The sequence below is a fragment of the Camelus ferus genome, chromosome 3 (genome assembly GCF_009834535.1).
Source record: "Camelus ferus isolate YT-003-E chromosome 3, BCGSAC_Cfer_1.0, whole genome shotgun sequence".
Taxonomy (NCBI): Eukaryota; Metazoa; Chordata; class Mammalia; order Artiodactyla; family Camelidae; genus Camelus; species Camelus ferus.
In genome coordinates, this window is record NC_045698.1 from 96,084,505 (window position 1) to 96,103,228 (window position 18,724).

Consider the following 18,724-nt stretch of genomic DNA (forward strand, 5'->3'; position numbering starts at 1 on the left):
CAAACAAAACCCAAATGCTCATTAAATTTTATCACCAGTAAAGACAACACAGGATTATATCAAACATCCCCTTAAAAATTAAACAACTCCATTTTCACCATTTCCCAATATCTCATACTTCTAAACTTTCTTTGGGAAGAGATGTAGGAAAAGAAACAACTCTGCTCTTAACCTGGATTATATACTTCTTCTACTAAGGCAAACTCTAAAAAACAACAACTGCCACTTACTGAATAACTATTGTGTGTTACCATTAACCTTCAAAATAATTGCCAGACAGGGGCAATATTCACCTTTCAGAAAAGAAATCAAAAGCACAGAGAGAAGCTCAAAATGACCGAGGTAGGTAAATGGAAGAATCTGTGTTCAGAGCCAGCTCTGTCCCACTCAAGCTGTCTCTCAAAATGTTCACCATCACAGACAGTATCCACCAACCCTATAACTAGCCACTGCTAGTTACTGACAGTATTCAGTAATACTTAGCTTCCATTCCTGTAGTACACATTCCCAACCTCCCCTGCCACCTACTCCACCCAGTCCTGACGGGGTTCTATAAAATACAGATACACAATTTCAATGTTGTTGACCATCCAGAAATTTTGAAGTTTTTATTGGCTAGTTTGGTGTATTGGTTGGGGAAACAGAATTGATTTGCATGGCTTAGTTCTAAAATTGGAGGGCTCAGTGAATCCTTGAGTTAGGAAATATTTCAGACTGTTACTAGTCTGTCTACTAGGCCATGCCAGAAATACCTTCAACCACACTTGATATTCCACAGCCTTGTTTCTCAAAGCCTTCCCATACTCTCACTATAAGTAAATATTTCCTACATTTAATTGAAATCTCACTTTTCCAGTCCTGAGTAACAGTGAGGAATAGCTCTTTCTTGTAATAATTTTTCAAATACAGAAGAGGGCTTTTCAGTCCCTACTTTTATTTAAGCAGCTTAGTTATTGTCAGTTTTAAAAGTGGTTGGTGAAAATCTTATATAATAATACACACTCTCCTAGAGAAATTGGGATTGATTTCAAATTTAAAAGCATTTTATTAGTCTCATAAATTATAGCAAAATTAGAAATAAAGTCCATTTCTTAACTGACAATAAATTCTATAAAAACAACCACTAATATTTAATGTTTACGAGTAATTTTCCAAGAACATTTAAATCAAATGTGTAATTTTGGCAAAGTTAATTTTTTTAAATGTACAAAACATATATATATATGTGTATATATATGTGTGTGTATATATATTACACACACACACACACACACACACACACACATATATGTGTGCCAGAAAATGCCACCGATTTTCAAGATGTACTCTTATTATCATCTCTACAAGATGACTGAATGTAACATTGGGAACACATCTTTTAAACAGCTCCATATACTATCACTACTGCTGAGATTTCTGACTCCTCCCTTCTGGGTTATCAGTGGCTTTCAGCTCCTAATGTATTCCTGAGCTTGATCCTCTACATGATGATCTGCTGGATAAATAAACCAAGAAAGGAGAGGGGGATGTTATGACAGGTGGCTAACATGTCATCTTTTGACAGAAAAATCAGCTTAGAAAAAAGATCATGGAAATGAAGAAAGAAAATATGTAGAAGACTAAAAGAACAGTAATAGAGCCAGAAATTTCCAACAGGTAAGAAACTGGGAAACAAACATCTAAAATGCTAAAGAAAAATCTTGCAAATGTCTTTTTCAAATATTCTTTTCATGTTAATCCAGTTTTAAAATATGTGAAGATGATTAAAAATTGAAACTATTGTACTTTCAGGCCTAATTATTCCAGATGTCTTCTTGCTTATATGACCAGGAGACCTTCTGAATATCTCTCTGTCTTCTCAGGGACACTGTTCCACTGATAGAATTGTCCAGGTTGTTAAGAACTTGCATTAATTTTCTGGGTTCTGTTTAATTGTTTAGGATCTCAAGAACATACTCAAGTCATTCATGCACTTCCATCAAGCAGACAAAGAGGAAGACTAAATACTAATTACTCACTGGAAGACTCAAAGTTCTTTCCAAGAACTGATGGCCAAAATACCTACCCATAACATGACTTAGCCTAGAAAAACTCTTCTTACAACCTTGACTTAATGGAGCTTTTCCTAAACCATCCAGCATCTAATAAAACCAGTGCAAAGAGCAACAACTCTGCATTTTTCTACTTCGAGTTCTGTCAAGCCCCTTCCCTAGTCTTGCTTCTAACATTCATAGCCTGTACTGTGGTCTTAATTATAGGCTTTTTTAGAAACCTCTCCCTTATTATCATCTTTAAGAAGCAGAGGGGAGCTCAGAATGTCACCAACATACTGATCGCCAGTCTCTCCCTCTCTGACATCTTAGTGTGTGTCATGTGTATTCCAATACTGTCATTTACACTGTGATGGACCACTGAATGTTTGGGGATATCAATGTGCAGACTCACTTCCTATGTACAGAGTGTCTCCATCTCTTGTGTCATATTCTCACTTGTGTTAATTGCTGTTGAAAGATATCAGCTGATTGTGAACCCCCAGGGCTGGAAACCCAGTGTAGCTTACACCTACTGCAGTATTACACTAATTTGGCTATTTTCCCTTCTGTTGTCTATTCCCTTCTTCCTGTCCTACCACCTCACCAATGAGCCCTTCTGAAACTTCTCTCTTCCCACGCACCCCTACACCCACTGGGTGGCCTGTGCAGAGAACTAGCCCTCCAGAATGAACCAGCCCCTCTTTACCACCTCCCTGTTTATGCTCCAGTATTTGTCCCTCTGACCTTCATCCCCATCTGCTACCTGAAGATTGCTATCTGCCTCTGCAGGAGAAACAGAAAGTAGACAAGAAGAGGGAAAGTGAGAGCCAGCTCAGGGAGAACAAGAGGACCAACATGATGTTGCTCTCCAGTGTGGTCACCTTTGTGGCCTGCTGGCTGCCCTTGAATGTCTTCAGTGTCATCTCTGACTGGTATCATGAGGTCCCGATGAGCTGTCACCTCAGCCTGGTATTTGTAGTTTGCCACTTGGTTGCTGTTTTCTGCATGTATAAACCCTCTCTTCTAAGGCTTTCTCAACAAAAATTTTCAGAAGGACCTGGTGCTGTTTATTCACTACTGCTGGTGCTTTACACCTCAGGAAAAATATGAAAATATTGCCATCTCCAGCATGCACACAGATGAATCCAAGGGATCATTAAGATTAGCTCATACATCAACATGTATATAAAAATTGTTTATACTTACTGCTAAAGCCCTTCTTGAATGGGAGATGGCTGGGGACAAGGCAAGATGCAAAAGAATACAGAACCAACAAAAGAGCAACTTTACACTACTCAGTTTTGCTTTAGGCCAGCAAACCTGTCTGATATACTGACCCAACACAAACACACAAACATGCACACACACCACCCTTTTCTGTTAGAAGAATAACTCTAATAACTAAAACAAACTAGCTGCCATCATTTGTGGCAAAGAATGACAGTGAGAAAGCAAGAGAAGCAAGGGGCATTAATGGCAGGGGACCATAATTCCCAGATATTGTTATTCAATGGAAATCCACAAAAGCTATTATTAATGACATCCTCACTAAAAACAATGCTATACCTCCTTAGCATTGAAGCAATTCCACTTTCAGATATGGAAACTAACTTTCAACCATGTCAAAACCACTATTCAATTAAATAGCAAAGTCAGAAAGACCCCTATTATAACTTATTAACTAACAAACTGAGTTTGGAATGGAAGTTGAAGGAATGGTTTTAACCTAACATTTAAACTAAGTACTGTAATTATACTTAATTCCCATGCCTGGATCAGATCCTCTAGTTCATGAAAACAGTATATTTTCTTCACTAACAGTTCTAATAGTGCCACAAATTCTTTAGCACTCCAATAATACTAGAAATAACATCAACTAACTTATTAATGGCCAACGTAAATAGAACTTTCATTACAAAATGATATTTTATCTCTAATTCTTTATGTATATTAAGTAAGGGGTATTATGACTCAATCATTGGGTCTGGTGGACTTCATCAGTATCATTATTATAATTAGTTCTAGATCTTTTAAAACCTCTTGTGTATCTTATGAGTTAAATATTTTAAAAATATCCCTCATCACTACAGAGTCACTTACGTAGGAGAATCAGCTAGACTGTCTTAAAAAAGGATACTAAGCTATTGTTTAAATAGCCATTTGTTCAGTGACTTTTACTAAATCATGACTAGCTTTATCTCATTGGATAAATCTCCCATGTACTATTAAATGGGAGCTGCAGCTTATTTGTATGTTAAAAATGTACCTGTATTTTCTTTTCTTTTGAATAAAAGGTAATGTTTCTCTGAATACCTGTGATTTTTCTAATGTGTGTAGTTATTTTTCACATTAGCCTCCTATTTTCCCCTCCTGAAAAATTTTTTCCCTCTCTCCCACCTCTCTCTGTCTGTCTCTTCCTCCTCTCTCCTGTCCATCTCTTCCTTCTCTACAGGACTTCAATTCTGTTATATAATTTGGGGGAAATGAACAGCAAAAGCACTGCAGGACGCCCAAATGAAATAAAATATAACTGTCTCACAGTATTAGCTGCAAATAAAAGCTCTTACCTAAAAACCAACCTCAAATGGTGTCAGTTTAGAATCCTAAAGGTACAGCTGCAGCCTCTGAGCACAGAAAGCAGTCAAATCACCCTAGAACCTTTTCTAGACCTTCTGACAGATTGTGGTTAATCCTATAATTAAGATCCAATGTGATATTTTTACTTATAGGGTAAACATATGTTGATTCTAGATTCAGACCAAGCCATTGAAAGTAAGAAAGGGCTTTCAACAAACTCTGATACCATCCTCTCCCTTCACCTACACACATAATCCCCGGCTCCTCTAACCCTGACACCCCACCCCAAGCATTCACAAGCAATCTCTAATCTATTACTAAATATTATAGTGTTCTTTCTGGCTCCAGAAGAACTAATTCCTTCTCCTATGAAACTGTTTTGTCTTTTCTTCTAAACTTTTCTTGAGCTTTAATTAAACAAAAGTCACTAGTGACATAACTATCAATAACAATCTCTCTTGTGTTTATTTTTACCTCAAAAAAAAATAGTGAATTAAATGTAGTTTTTAAAGCATGCCTTTACCTGTAAGGCTTACATTCTGATAGTTGGGAGAGCACAGGTCTAGAAATAACTACTTAAGATAGTATAATGAGAATATAAATCCAGCATTGTGGGTGCCCAGTGGAGGTAAAACTCATTTTTGAGAGGAAACAAAGATTTCAGGAAAGTCCACTTTATTTTCTATTTTTGCAGTATTTGTGGAAGGTGCACACCAACTAGTCTACCAGTGAGCCACTTGGTGAATGAAATAAGGTCTCATTTTCTCATTTACCTCTCTCCCAGTTGCCAGACAGGCCTATATTCTCCCTACTAGGAATCTGTCTGAGATTGGAACTTGATGTTTGTCAGAGAGCGATGGAAACACAGTTCCCTCTAGCCAGTGCTCCAAACGTATGTTCTTCTGTTCCCTGACTTCAAATCATTTTGGATTAAGAGTAGTATCTCTTATCTTTAAAAGTTTCCAGAAAAGATGACTATTAGTGGGAATCATGCGTCTGCCTATTGAAACAGAGCTGAATAAGAAATCACTAACACATCCTGCAATGAGTCCCCTAAGTTTTCTCTCTGACCATTTCTAAAGATCCCCCAGACAATTTCTAACAGAGAATCAATAACATAAATGATCCACTGAGGGTAGGGGACCCTGAAGGAAGACCAACTTTAAGGCAGATGATCAGGAGTTTGGTAAAGGGCATGTTGATTTTAAGACCCTATAAAATATCTACATGGAAATGTATCTGCAATTGAGCATACAAGTCTAGAAATCTGAAAAGTTGTCTGAGCTGAGAAAGATAAGAAGAAAACTATGAATCTTTTATAAAAGTACAGGTCATTTTAATTATGAAGGGACCGTGCAGCATTTTAATATGGTGATGTAAGTACATATTTTTCCTTATATACTAAGCAGCTTAATGGCAAGGAGTATGGATTATTTGTTTTGTGTACCTCACAGCACTTATCTTGCTCATGGTAGGCATCCAATTGTTATTAATTGAAATGAATTAAATTGACTAAAGGATTTATTTTGTAAGCCAGACTGTTTTGTGAGACAAGGACTGTGAATTATCAGAGTTGGGAGTTAAGTAATTAAAGATTAATGGTACTCAGGGAGGACATGACATACAGTAAGAACCAGAATGCGGTTTCTTGAAAGTAATCAGCTGTCAGTCTGGCAAATCAGTCAGGTCTGTGCAGGCTTGCCCATAAGTAGGGCACAATTTAAAATGCTAGTGCAAAACATGCTGAGAGGAGAGGATCATAACTTTAGAACGTGACTACAGACTTTATTACAGTAGGCAAAAACTTGTAGTCATTTTCACTGTATCACCATTGTGTGTTCACCCAAAACAAACAATTGATACACACCATTATAAAATAAGGTGATTTAATGTAGATACACTGTTTTTCAAAGAATTTCTTCCATAAGAAATTTCATAAACCCATATACTTTAATTTGCAAAACTAGATTCCTGCAAATTCTTCAGTGCCATAAATAATGAGAAACAATTAAATTTTCCCCACTTAGTCCAAATGGCTGATTGATAACTCAATAAGCATTTCATTTCATACAAATTGTACTGCAGTGGTTATTTCAGAATGGAAACAAAAGTATCAGTCAAGGCATTAGATTTAACAAAAAGTGATAAAACAAGAGCTGATATTGTACAGAACACAATAAACTCCCCTCACTAAGAAAAAAAAATGGGCAGGTCCTTGGAGTGGAAGGAAATGTCCTACTAACTTCCAACTAACTAAGTTGACAAAGTTCTTCAAGCAAACAACTTTTAGAAATGAAAGGCTAGTATTCCAAGGCAATCAGCCTCCAGGAGAGAGGGCCTCATTATGACTCCATGGGAAGAAAAGCCAGGTTAAGGCAGGACAGAACTTTGACTTTTTCAGTGAGTCAAATTCTTCTTCTCTCACTAAGGAACCATAAAACCTAAAAGCAAAAGTCGTTGCATTAGGGATTTGGAGGAAATCTTCCTCATCCTGGAATCCTAGAAGATGTCTTGTGCTTCTTTACAGCAGCAGGACTCCAAGACACTGTCACCAGACAGTTGTCTCCTGAAGATTCAAGTGTTACACCTTTATATTTCCAGCAAAGTTTCTCAATTTCAAAACAAAGACAAATATTTCAATGTGTGTGTGTGTGTGTGTGTATGCACGTGCCTCACCTAGAAAAATGTCTAAAAGGAAATATTCCAAAGTGTTAACAGTGTTTATCCCCAGGCGATAGGACTTTGGGGTGACCTATTTTACTAATTTCTTCCTTGTTCCATCTTACCTTCTAGGCTCCCTTCCCCTCCCTTTCTTTTGGTCTATTTGCTTATCTGCATTTTCTAAAAGTCTACTAGGAACATGCATTATTTGTATAATTTTTTCAAGTGATGAGAAAAGGTAAAAGCTTTAAAAAACAACAATTCAAAGTGTCAGTCTATGAGGCAGATGTGGTATAAGTCAGGAGACATGGGTCTACCCTGAAGTTTGGTCAAATTGCTTATCCTTCCTAAGCTTCAGTTTCCTCATCTTTAAAATGCATCACTAACTGAATAAATATTTAACAAGCATCTACTACGTGATTAAATACAATAGTTAGCAAGACTGACATAATGCCCTACTCTTCTGGAATTTACAGTCTATCAAAGATAATGCTTTTTGAAAAAGGTAAATTGTGACAAGCGAAATACAGAGAAATGCAGAGAAAATTCAAATTATGAGGACACCCAGCAGAAGGAACTAACCTTATCTGGGAGAATGGAGACAGGAAGTAGATAAGGGAATCTTCCTTCAAGAAACAACTTTAAAACTAAGATCCAAAGGATGATAGGATTTAGCCAGACAGAGATGAGGCTGGTTATGCTCTTAACTGCTGTGTATCCAAAGGGCCATCTTGTCTTTCTACTCATTAACTCAATCCTAAAAACATTCTTTTTTTAGTCTTTTTTTTTTTTTTTTTTTGGTGGGGGAGATAATTAGGTTTATTTACTGATTTATTTATTTTTAGAGGAGATGCTGGGATTAAACTCAGGACCATGGGCATGCTAAGCATGTGCTCTATCACTTGAGCTATATCCTTTCCCAGCAAAAAAAAACATTCTTGAAGGTAAATAATATTACTCCAGTCTACAAGTGAGGAAACAGTCAGTTAAACAGTTGTGTAGTCACACAGTAGTAAACCCTGATGTGTCTAGCTTCAGATCTGATCATCTTTCATTCATCATTCAACTATCAAATTCTCTGCCAGTTCTCTGCTAGACATTGGAGATAAAGAAAAGAAAAAGACTGGGTCCCTGCTCTTGAGGAATGCACTGTTTCATGTGGGGTGGGGCAGGGTTGGGGGGGGACTCTAAGTAATCCAGACAATTACTACCTGGTTAAGCATTTAGAAAGAGGCAGAGTGGGACTGTGCCTTTTCATTAGAATCTAATTCCCTAGCTCTCCCAGGAAACCAAGAGGATACATGGTCACTGGCAGACTATACAAACTGGAAAATTTGCAAAGATGTAGCTGAAGCCTGGCATCCCTGACTGGCACTGACCAACAGCTCTGTCTTCTACAACACTGGGTCCTGCTAGTCTGTTCAGATGAAAATCTTTCAGGAGAATGGGTATCCAAATGCTTCCTATTCATCTTACTACACAGAGCAAGCATGTTCTCAGCACCTCAAGCGGATGAAGAACTTCAGCAGTAGCACTGTGAGCTCCTAGAGAGAGATAGATTGTACTAAATCACGTAATAAATTATTAGCTTGTGCTAAAGCATGCCTGCTGTGGAACACTTTACGAAAGTTTTCAGATAAAGCCCCTCCTTACTCACATGCCTTTGAAAAAACACCCTCTCTCTATGATTTCAGGGAATTGAGAAAGAAAGTACAAAACAAGGATTTCAGAATTGCTTCTGGAAGAGCTTCAGCCAGGAGCTCTCAAAAACAGATGTTAAATCTAATTTTGGAGCCCAATAAAAATGCTGGGCATCTAGCTTGGTAGAGTGAGTCTGAAATATGGCTCCTAAGTTAATGATTTAGTGGGACCTAGATCTACATTACTGTGTGGAGGGACCTCAATTCCTCCACAGAGCACCTCATAGGAAACAGCTCACAGATCTCAAACGTTTTCTCATCCTTCTGAGAGGCCACAAGGAATATCTGCTTGCTTATACATTCCAACCTACAATAAAATTGTCTCTGGTATTGGTGGGACGTGGATTGTCAAATAATGTTCCTGGAAGCCAGGAGTCCTAGGGTGTGGGAGCCCATGATTGGGTTAACAAATTGTAACAGATCCCAGCCGCTTATTTCCTTAAAGAAGATGTGCTTAGTAACTGCCTTGAGGTTTTAGCAATGGCCCAGGCCCCCTGGCTATAAACGCTGGGCTGGGTGTGCCTGCTGTTAGTCTTCTATCCCCAAAACAGCCTTGGGCTGGAATGGTAAACAACTTACAAAAAACTGCAGACTCAGAGGTGAGAAGGTTGGTTAGCCAATGACGGGTAAGATCCCCTAAGGGGACAACCTAAGACTGGCACAGCCACCTGAGTCCAAGTTGTTAAGCAGCTGATTCTCCTACATTCCGCCCTGATAAGCTGAAAGGCTCAACACAAACATGATTCACCAAAAAGGGTCTTCTGACCTTGAGCCAAACACCAACAATAAACAAAGCCTTTGTACTAACTGTGATCCCACCCTGTCCTTCCCTAAATTCCTGCATTCCTCTTTTGACTGTACTCAATAAATATGAGAGATTTGAGAGGCTCGTGGAGTTGGCTCCTGACTCCCTCTCGCTCTCTTGACTTTTCCACAGAGTCTTGAGTAATTCATTCCATCTCGGTGGGACTTCTGCTGGCCAGAACCCACAACTGGTGATGAACCCACACTAGGGTTCTCATCCCAAGTCTTCCAAGGACTTATTTTGCAGCCCTAAGCATGTCACTAAACCCCCTTTTGTGCCTCAGTTCTAACATCTACGGATAGGGATTTCTGCTGCCTTCCTTTCTGGAAGAGATGTAGAGATGACACTGGACTAGCCTTCCCTACTCACCCCATGCTCCAGTAGTATCTGATGACATTCCTAGGAGAGGAGAGATGGATAGGAAAGTGGTAACACATTATCAAAGCATAGTATAAAATGTTCAGGTTCTGAGTCATCCCACCCTGGGTTTAATTCCTCACCCTACCACTTATGAGCTATGTGAAATGAGGCAAGCTTCTTTAACATCTCTGACCCTAGAGCTCTATATGCAAGAGAGAGAATAATTCCTGCCTTGCAGGACTGTTATGAGGATTGAAGATAATGTATACATGGTGCCTGTAACAAGTTAGGGACTGAAAAAAATAGTAGCAATATTAAAATTTCTGACACCTAGATAAGCCCTGAGGAGGCTGCTCTTCTATAAATTTATATGGGTCAGACTCAGCCCACAGATCAGAGAGTTGGGCTAAAAATCTATGGAGGAATCTAACTCCCCAAAGATGATGGGAAAAAAAGCAGGCCATTTCAAGACACTTCCAGCATCCTTCCTGAACGCTGATCATGTAGAAAAAGACTTTCTACCTTCACTCAGTCATGGCCTTGGTATCACTCTCACAGGAAATCTATTGTCACCCCAAGGGCCTGGCTTCACAACCCAACTACAGAGACTACAGAATACTGGGAAGGGGGATGCAGATTGATGGAAGAAGGGCTTGCAATTTTAAACATGTAGTTTGGGAAGGTTTCACCGAGGTGACACTTGAGAAAAGACTTGGAGGAAGTAAGGAAGTAAAATACGCAGACAGCTGAGGGAAGAGAGTCTGGGGAGAGGGTAGAACAAGCTGCCAGGGCCCTGAGGCAGCAATAAGCCAGGTGGATTCAAGGAAGAGCGGGAAGACTGAAGCAGAATGAGTAAGGGGAGAATAATAAGAGGATGAGGCCTGAGAAGTGCGGGGCCTTCACATATAGTCTCTGAAGTGATAGTCTTCTCTTAGGCCTCAATTCTCTCTTCTAAAAAGTAGGCAGAATAATAATACTCAAGGACAGCATACTTGAAAGGGCAAAATAAAAAGACAACACAGCTAACAACCTAATGACTGGAAATCAAAGACTTGGGTTCTAGTCCTACATCTAACCCTAACCAGCTATGTGGCATTGGGCAAGTCACTTCAATTCTCTAAGTCTGTTTTCTTATCTGTAAAATGCAAAGATCTGGCCTAATAGAGACTTTTTTTAATCTGAAAAATTATGCATAAAATATTCTTCAACAAACAGCTGGAACAATTGGATATTCATATGCAAAAAAAAGGAGAACTGTGATTCATACCACATTTCATATAAAAACTCAAATGGAGCATAGCCCTAAATGTAAAATTTAAGTTATAAAACTTATAGAAGAAAATGTAGGGAAAATTTTTGTGAATTTGGGTTAGACAAAGATTTCTTAAACACAACACCAAAAATATGCTCCTTTAAAGAACAAATTGATAAACTGGACTTCATCAAAATTTAAAACTTCTGCACTTCAAAGGCACTGATAAGAGAATGAAAAGGCAGGCCAAACTGGGAGAAAATATTTGGAAAGCACGTAAGACTTTCTGCCCAAAATATATAAAGAACTCTCAAAATCCAATAACAAGAAAACAACCCAATTTTTTAAGTGGGCAACAAAACTAAAGAGACATTTCACCAAAGAAGATCTATAGAGGGCAAATAAGCACATGAAAACATGCTCATGCTCATCAGTTATCAGGGAAATCTAATGAAAACCACATGATATTGCCTACTGCACATCTGTTAGAATGGCTAAAATTTAAAAGACTGACACATACCAAGAGTTGGCAAGGATGTAGAGGAACTGAAATCTCATAAGCTGTCGGTGGGAAATAAAATGGAACAACCACGTAAAAATTAAATAGACAACTACATTTGATCCAGCCATTTCACTCCCAGGTGTTCATCCAGAAATAAAAGGATGTGTTCATGCAAAGATACATACATGAATGTTCATAGCAGCTTTATGCGTAATAGCCAAAACCCAAAAACAATCCAATGTCCATCAACAGGTGAATGAACAAACACACATGGTATATCTATATAATGGCTACTACTTGGCAATAAAGAAGAATGAACAATTGATACAGATTACAATAAGGATGAATCTCAAAACAATTACAGTGAGTGAAAGAAGTTACACCCCCACCAAAAAAAACACAGTACCTATTGTATGCCATTTATATAAAATTCTACAGAATACAAACTAAACTATTGTGACAGAGAAAATCAGTGGTTGTTTGAAGATAGATGGTAAAGGGGAGGTATTACATGGGAACACAAGAAAACTATGGGGGGTGATGGATTGTTAATTATCTTTGTTGTGGTAATGGCTTCACAGGGGTATTGCATGACAAAACTTCTCAAATTGCACACTTTAAATATGTGTAGTTCAAACAATAAATGCTAGAGAGGGTGTGGAGAAAAGGGAATCTTCCTACACTGTTGGTGGGAATATAGTTTGGTACAGCCATATGGAAAACAGTATGAAGACTCCTTTAAAAACTGAAAATAGACTTACCGTATGATCCAGCAATCCCATGCCGGGGCATATATCCAGAGGAATCTCTAATTTGATAAGAATGTACCCCAATGTTCATAGCAGCACTATATACAATAGCCAAGACATGGAAGTAATCTAAATGTCCATTGACAGATGACTGGATAAAGAAGATGTGGTATATATACAGTGGAATACTACTCAACCATAAAAAACAATAAAATAATGCCATTTGCACCAACATGGATGGACTTGGAGACTCTCATACTAAGTGAAGTAAGCCAGAAAGAGAAAGAAAAATACCATATGATATTACTTATATGTGGAATCTAAAAAAAAAAAAAAAAAAGACACAAGTGAACTTATTTACAAAACAGAGACACAGACGTAGAAAACAAACTTATGGTTACCATGGGGAAAGGGGGTAGGGAGGGATACATTGGGAGTTCGGGATTTGTAGATACTAACTACTATACATAAAATAGATAAACAACAAGGTCCTACTGTACAGCACAGTGAACTATATTTAATATCTTGTAATGGCCTCTAAAGAAAAGGAATATATATGTGTGTGTATAACCAAATCACTATGCTGTACACTAGAAATTAACACATTATAATTTTTTAAAAGCTATACTTCAGTTAAAAAACAATCTATACTTCAATTTTTAAAAGACCCATTTAATAAACTTTGAAAAATTCAAAAATATGTGCAGTTTATTGTATGTTAATATACTTCAATAAAGCTGTACACATTTTAAAAAATAACACAATGTACTCACTCCAATGCAAGTCAGCAAACATTTATTAAGCATCTACTTTGTGGCACAAACTATGCCAGGCCCAGGAGAGGCAGAGACGAATATAACCAGGCTCTCAAGGCACTTACAAGCCTCCAGGAAGGAAGCTCTAAAGCAACTTCATAAACATATTGCACTGTCACCATCCTCTGTGGGAAGGGAGGAAACAAGGATAACCTTTGACAGTGAGAGGAACCAAAAGGTAAAGAGTGGATCAGAGTTAACTCTTCCCCCTCTACCTCCTTGAATCCTCAACCCCCAAACTGGAAACATTCTTCTATACTCTCTCATCTCAGAACTTCAGAATGTCAGTGCTGGAACCATTCATAGGAAGGACTGAAGCTCAGAGAGGGAAAGTGACTTGCTATCTACCATAAAGCTAGTCAGTGGCAGAACTAAATTGAGCAGGCTGGCTCCTGACTTCTGTTGGGAAATATTTTTGGAATAAATGCATTATAACAATATTTATTCTCTATCTGAGCTGACTTTAGTGAGTAATGACTGAGGAGTCTCAAATTCACACAGAAACTTCACATGAAATGGAGCTGGATGAGTTGATTTATTCCTCCATAGTCAGTCTTCAAAGAAATTCTGTGAACAACCAGGGTCAGAGCCACTGGAAATTCAGCCTCTATAGCTGACCATGGATTTAACTGTCAAAGCTTCCAGCTCAGTTTTATTTCTGCTCAGTCACCACTTACAGCCTTCTCAGAGGAAGGTTTCTGCAGAAAGGCCAAGGGACATGGGAAAACCTGTGCAGATAGCATAACAGCCACAGAGATGAACAAATTTTACAGATCTATCCATTTATCCTTTCTTCCTCATTCTCCCTCACCCCTCCCTCTGCAACATACCTCTACAACTCTTTCCCCCTAATCCCTAAGGCTGAATACAAGCTTCTTCTAAGTCCCAAGAAAGGACAGAAGAATAAGGAGAGAAATGCACAGGATGAATGTATGTGTCAGGACAGGCTTGTATATGCTATGGTAACAAACACCACCAAATCTCTCAGGTCAGGGCCTGAGACTGGGGGTGGGGAACTTCTGTTCCATATAATCATTCAGGGACCCAAGATATTGAGTTCCACAGCTGCAGTTATACCATCTGGAATACATGACCTTTTCAGTTACTAAAGCAAGGACAGGGAGAGATGAAGAGTCTCATACCAGCATTTAAATAACCTAGCCTAAAAGTGACATGCATATCACTTCCACTCATAGCCCATTGGCCAGAACTATTCATATGTCACTATCCAAAGGCAAGGGATGGGGAAATATAACCTTCCAGTGTTCCCTGAAGAAGAGAATCAAATATGGGTGGACACCAGAAGTCTCTAAAATGGATCTGGGGTTATTGGTATCTTGAATCAGATGGGTCAGCCTACAGACTTTACAAAGGATCTTGAAGGGCTTTACAATACCTTCTGATTATCATTCTTCATTTTCTAAATTAAAATGATTATCATTCTATCATTATCTGATTATCATTCAACCATTTTTCACTTTCTAAAATTCTGGGGATGACAAGTTTGTTAGTTAGCCCTTAAGCTTTGACTCTTCTCATGAATGTCTGTTTGCTCCAGGTGATCCCTACTTTGGTGCTCATAGAAGCACTTATTAATTTATAAAAAGCATTTCGTTATAACTTCTTCCCATTACAATGTAAAGGCTTCTTCCCATCCTAAGTTATATTTTTGGTTCTGAGTCTTACCTTCTTGGCCCAGCACACATCCCAAACACACACTCCTAAAAGTGGTCAAGAAGAAGATAACTGAAAATAAAATTCACTGGCCTTGAGTCTGGGTCAGAAAGTCTGGACAAGATGATCAGCCACAACATGCTTTTTAAAGATCTCATATTTTTAAATGCTTGATCTTCCCAAGGCAGCCCTTCCACTTTAGTTAAGACAATCATTTATTTTGTCCACAACATATGGTCACTGCAGTCTCTGGGCCTTTGCCCATGATGCTCTTCTTCTGGTCTGAAAATCAACCAGTTTTGATCCATAATTACCTTTAAAGTCTAGCCCAAGACTCAGCTCCCCAAAAGAGCCTCTTCTCAGCAGCCCTGACTCACATTGTGCCTCCAGTCCTTGGGCTCCTCCACACCTGTACACAAAGTCACCTATTCCTCCTGCCCAACCCTCCTCTAATTCTTCATTTAGTACTCTGCTTCCAGGCTGCCAGCCAGTCCCTAACAAAACTGAAGCACCTCACACACCATCTGGACTTTATATCTCTTGGCTCTCCCTGAGTATCCAGTATGGGGCCAGATCTACTTGCTGAGTAAAGAAAAAGACTACCTAGAGACTATCAGCTAGAGAAGATTCAAACTTTAGAAATTACCCAAATTCCTTAAATCCTAACATATAACAGAATTGAGAATCTCTTTGTCCTATTAATCTTGAGGAATTTAAAAATTAGTATATAAGAAGAAAAAAGAAAATATTTACTATTTATTTATCTTCTTATGAATTCACATTCAGCATCTGTTTTCTTACAAAGTTCCAAACAGAACCACTGTTTACAATTACAAACAGCTGCCTAATAATTCATCAAGTAGATACGAATATTTTACTAATCATTTCTATGGTTAAATGTTTAGATTGCTTTAAAGTTTTCCATATTATAAATGACACTGTGATGAAATGACACTGTGATAAAACTGTTTTGGGATTATTTCCTTAGGATAGATTCCTAAAAGTAGATCTGTCAGGTTAAAGGTTATGAACGTTTTTAGTATGCCTGATATATGTTATAAATCCACGACAAATTTTTAAATACTTTTTGGTTCTAGAATATTACAATTCTACTGTTACAAAATGGAGTTCTCCTATAGTAAACATTTTTTAAGGCAGACAGAATAGTAAATAGTCAAGAAAGCAGACTCTGGAATCAGATTGCCTGGGTTCAAATCCTAGTTCTATCACTTGTGAGCTACATGGACATAAGCAAGTTACTGAATCCTTCCAAGACAATATACATAAAGGGTCTGGCACATAGTAAGGGCTCAATAAATGTTAATCATTATTACTGCCTTTAGATTAACACAAAGAAGATGAATCTACAATTCGAAAAACCAAGAATTACTCTCAAATGATACAGTAAGAATAAACATAAAACAAATGAAAAAATAATACTTCTGTTCCTAGAACATAAGTTAGCAGGTTTATTTACTGTGAATACTGTTTACAGTACTCTGGTTATTAATTGCATATAAAAATAAATACCATTTTATTGAGTGCTGATTCTCTTTAAAAACTTTACATGCAATGTCTTATTTAATCCTTACAACAACCCTCTATGGCTGGTAGTTTAAAAATAATAACAACAATAGCTAATACTTTCCAACTGCTGATTATGTGTCATGTGTAGTTCTAGGTAATAGTTTATTATTATAAAACCTATAAAGTAGGATTTTTCATCTTACTATTATTCTCATGTTACAGACAATATAATCAAAGTACACAGAGGTTAAATAACTTGTCCAAGGTTATAACTACCAAGACAGATATTATGGTATCCATTTTACAGATAAGAAAACTGAGACTTACGAAAATTGCCTACAAAGGCAAGTAACTGGGACAGGCTGTGACCCAATATCTGTTAGACTCTCAATCCACATTCTTTTATTCTACCAGTCTGCCACCTTTATGTGAATTTTCTGTGCACAGAGAATGAATGCCCTGTATAGGTAGCAAATGTTCAAAAGGTTGGCTTCCCTCATTCTTGCCGTCTTTTGCCATAAGCCATGGTACACTGAGAATAGTCTCATTTCAACATGCGTCTCTGAGAAGAATATAATTGGAAAGGCAAGACTAACATGAAAGCCCATATACTGAAATGCATCCTTTGAAATAATTCTTCATCTCTCCCAAGGCATTATGTGTTGCAGTCCTTCAAGCATGCATACCCGAGAATTTCTAGGGCCTACTTTTCAGATTCTTGGGGATTCTTAAACAGATGCTTCTGGCAACTCTTCTTCAAAAGATTTTTCAAATGGATGCTACAAAGTGGTCTCCTATTTCCCTCGGCCTCAGAAAGCCCTCAAAATTCTCACCACTTGGGAGAAACAAAAGCTGCTTCAAACCTCCCAACACATCTGGAAAATATTCACATCTGCAAAGAAAATGAACTCACAGGAAGAAACCTAGATTGAAATCTTAACTCTTGAATGAACTGTTTCATCTAGGACAATTTATTTCCCTTCTTTGTGCCTCACTTTCCACTTCTGCAAGATGAAGAATTGGATTAGCTGGTTTTCCAGGTCCACTAGAGCTCTGATTCAAGAATGAAAATGAAAATGAGTTTGGAGTCTATAGTGGTGCAATTCCAGGGCAGACAACAGTTGTATGAAAGCTCAAAGCCTAGAACAGATTTGCAACCATTAACTGAAACCTGCCAGGGCTCATTTTACTTTAACAAGGGGAAGTGCCCTGGGATTCTGATTTAAGAATGCAAATCCTTTGAGAAATCATTTAATATAGACTTAAAGGATTTGATTGAGTGAGAAATGTAGGCAGTGGTAAAGGAATAAATTCTCTTCTTCACCTTTGCAGAATAAAGCAGCATCCAAATCCCTTTCCTATTTTTGACCCTGTGCTAAAAGACAGGAGTAAAGATAGGCTCCTGCTGCCACCTTGTGGCACACTGGACAGCTTAGTGTAAAATCCCCTCAAGAAATCACATCTTCCTCCTTCCTTAAAATTACACAGAGCTTGATAATTCACAAAACACTTTCAAGCCTATCACCTCAGTTCATTCTCCCAGCAACTATGTGGAGTGACAGGAAGGAGGTATAACTCCATTTTACCAGACAGACTGTATGATTTACCTATAGTCACAGTAATTGGCAGTCAGGACTTGAACTCATCTCCTGACTTTAAATGAGGAGATTCATTCACTACTATGTACGGGCTGGATGAAACAGGTTTAGGTATGATCTATGCCTAGGAATTTGAGAGAGGGAGGCCTAGGAAGAGGAAAATTCAATTTCTCCTGCAGACACAACTGGCCACAGATTACAATCAGGCTGCATGTCTACAGAAACACACATTCAAATATGCCTGGATTCCTGCCTGCCTTCCTGGTTTGCACATTCTTGGTTAACATCCTAGCCTCTCCAGCTGTTCTCCCTCCCTCTGCTCCTCAAATCCAGCCAACCATCAGAGTTCAAGACTTATTTATAGCTAAACGCTGAATACTAAATGGATCTTAGGCAAGGTAGCCACAACATCCAGGAATCAGAAAGAACTAAGGGGCACATGGTTAGAGCTCATATTTGTGGTTCAGACAA

General features: G+C 38.2%; 1 protein-coding gene and 1 pseudogene across 4 annotated transcripts in view; one reads left to right on the forward strand and one right to left on the reverse strand.

The window, feature by feature from the left end:
• KLHL3 (kelch like family member 3) overlaps positions 1-18,724 on the reverse strand; it is a 238,162-nt gene that overhangs the window by 165,225 nt on the left and 54,213 nt on the right. The gene's annotated exons all lie outside the window — the stretch shown is intronic.
• Positions 1,815-3,113, forward strand: LOC102522978 (annotated as a pseudogene).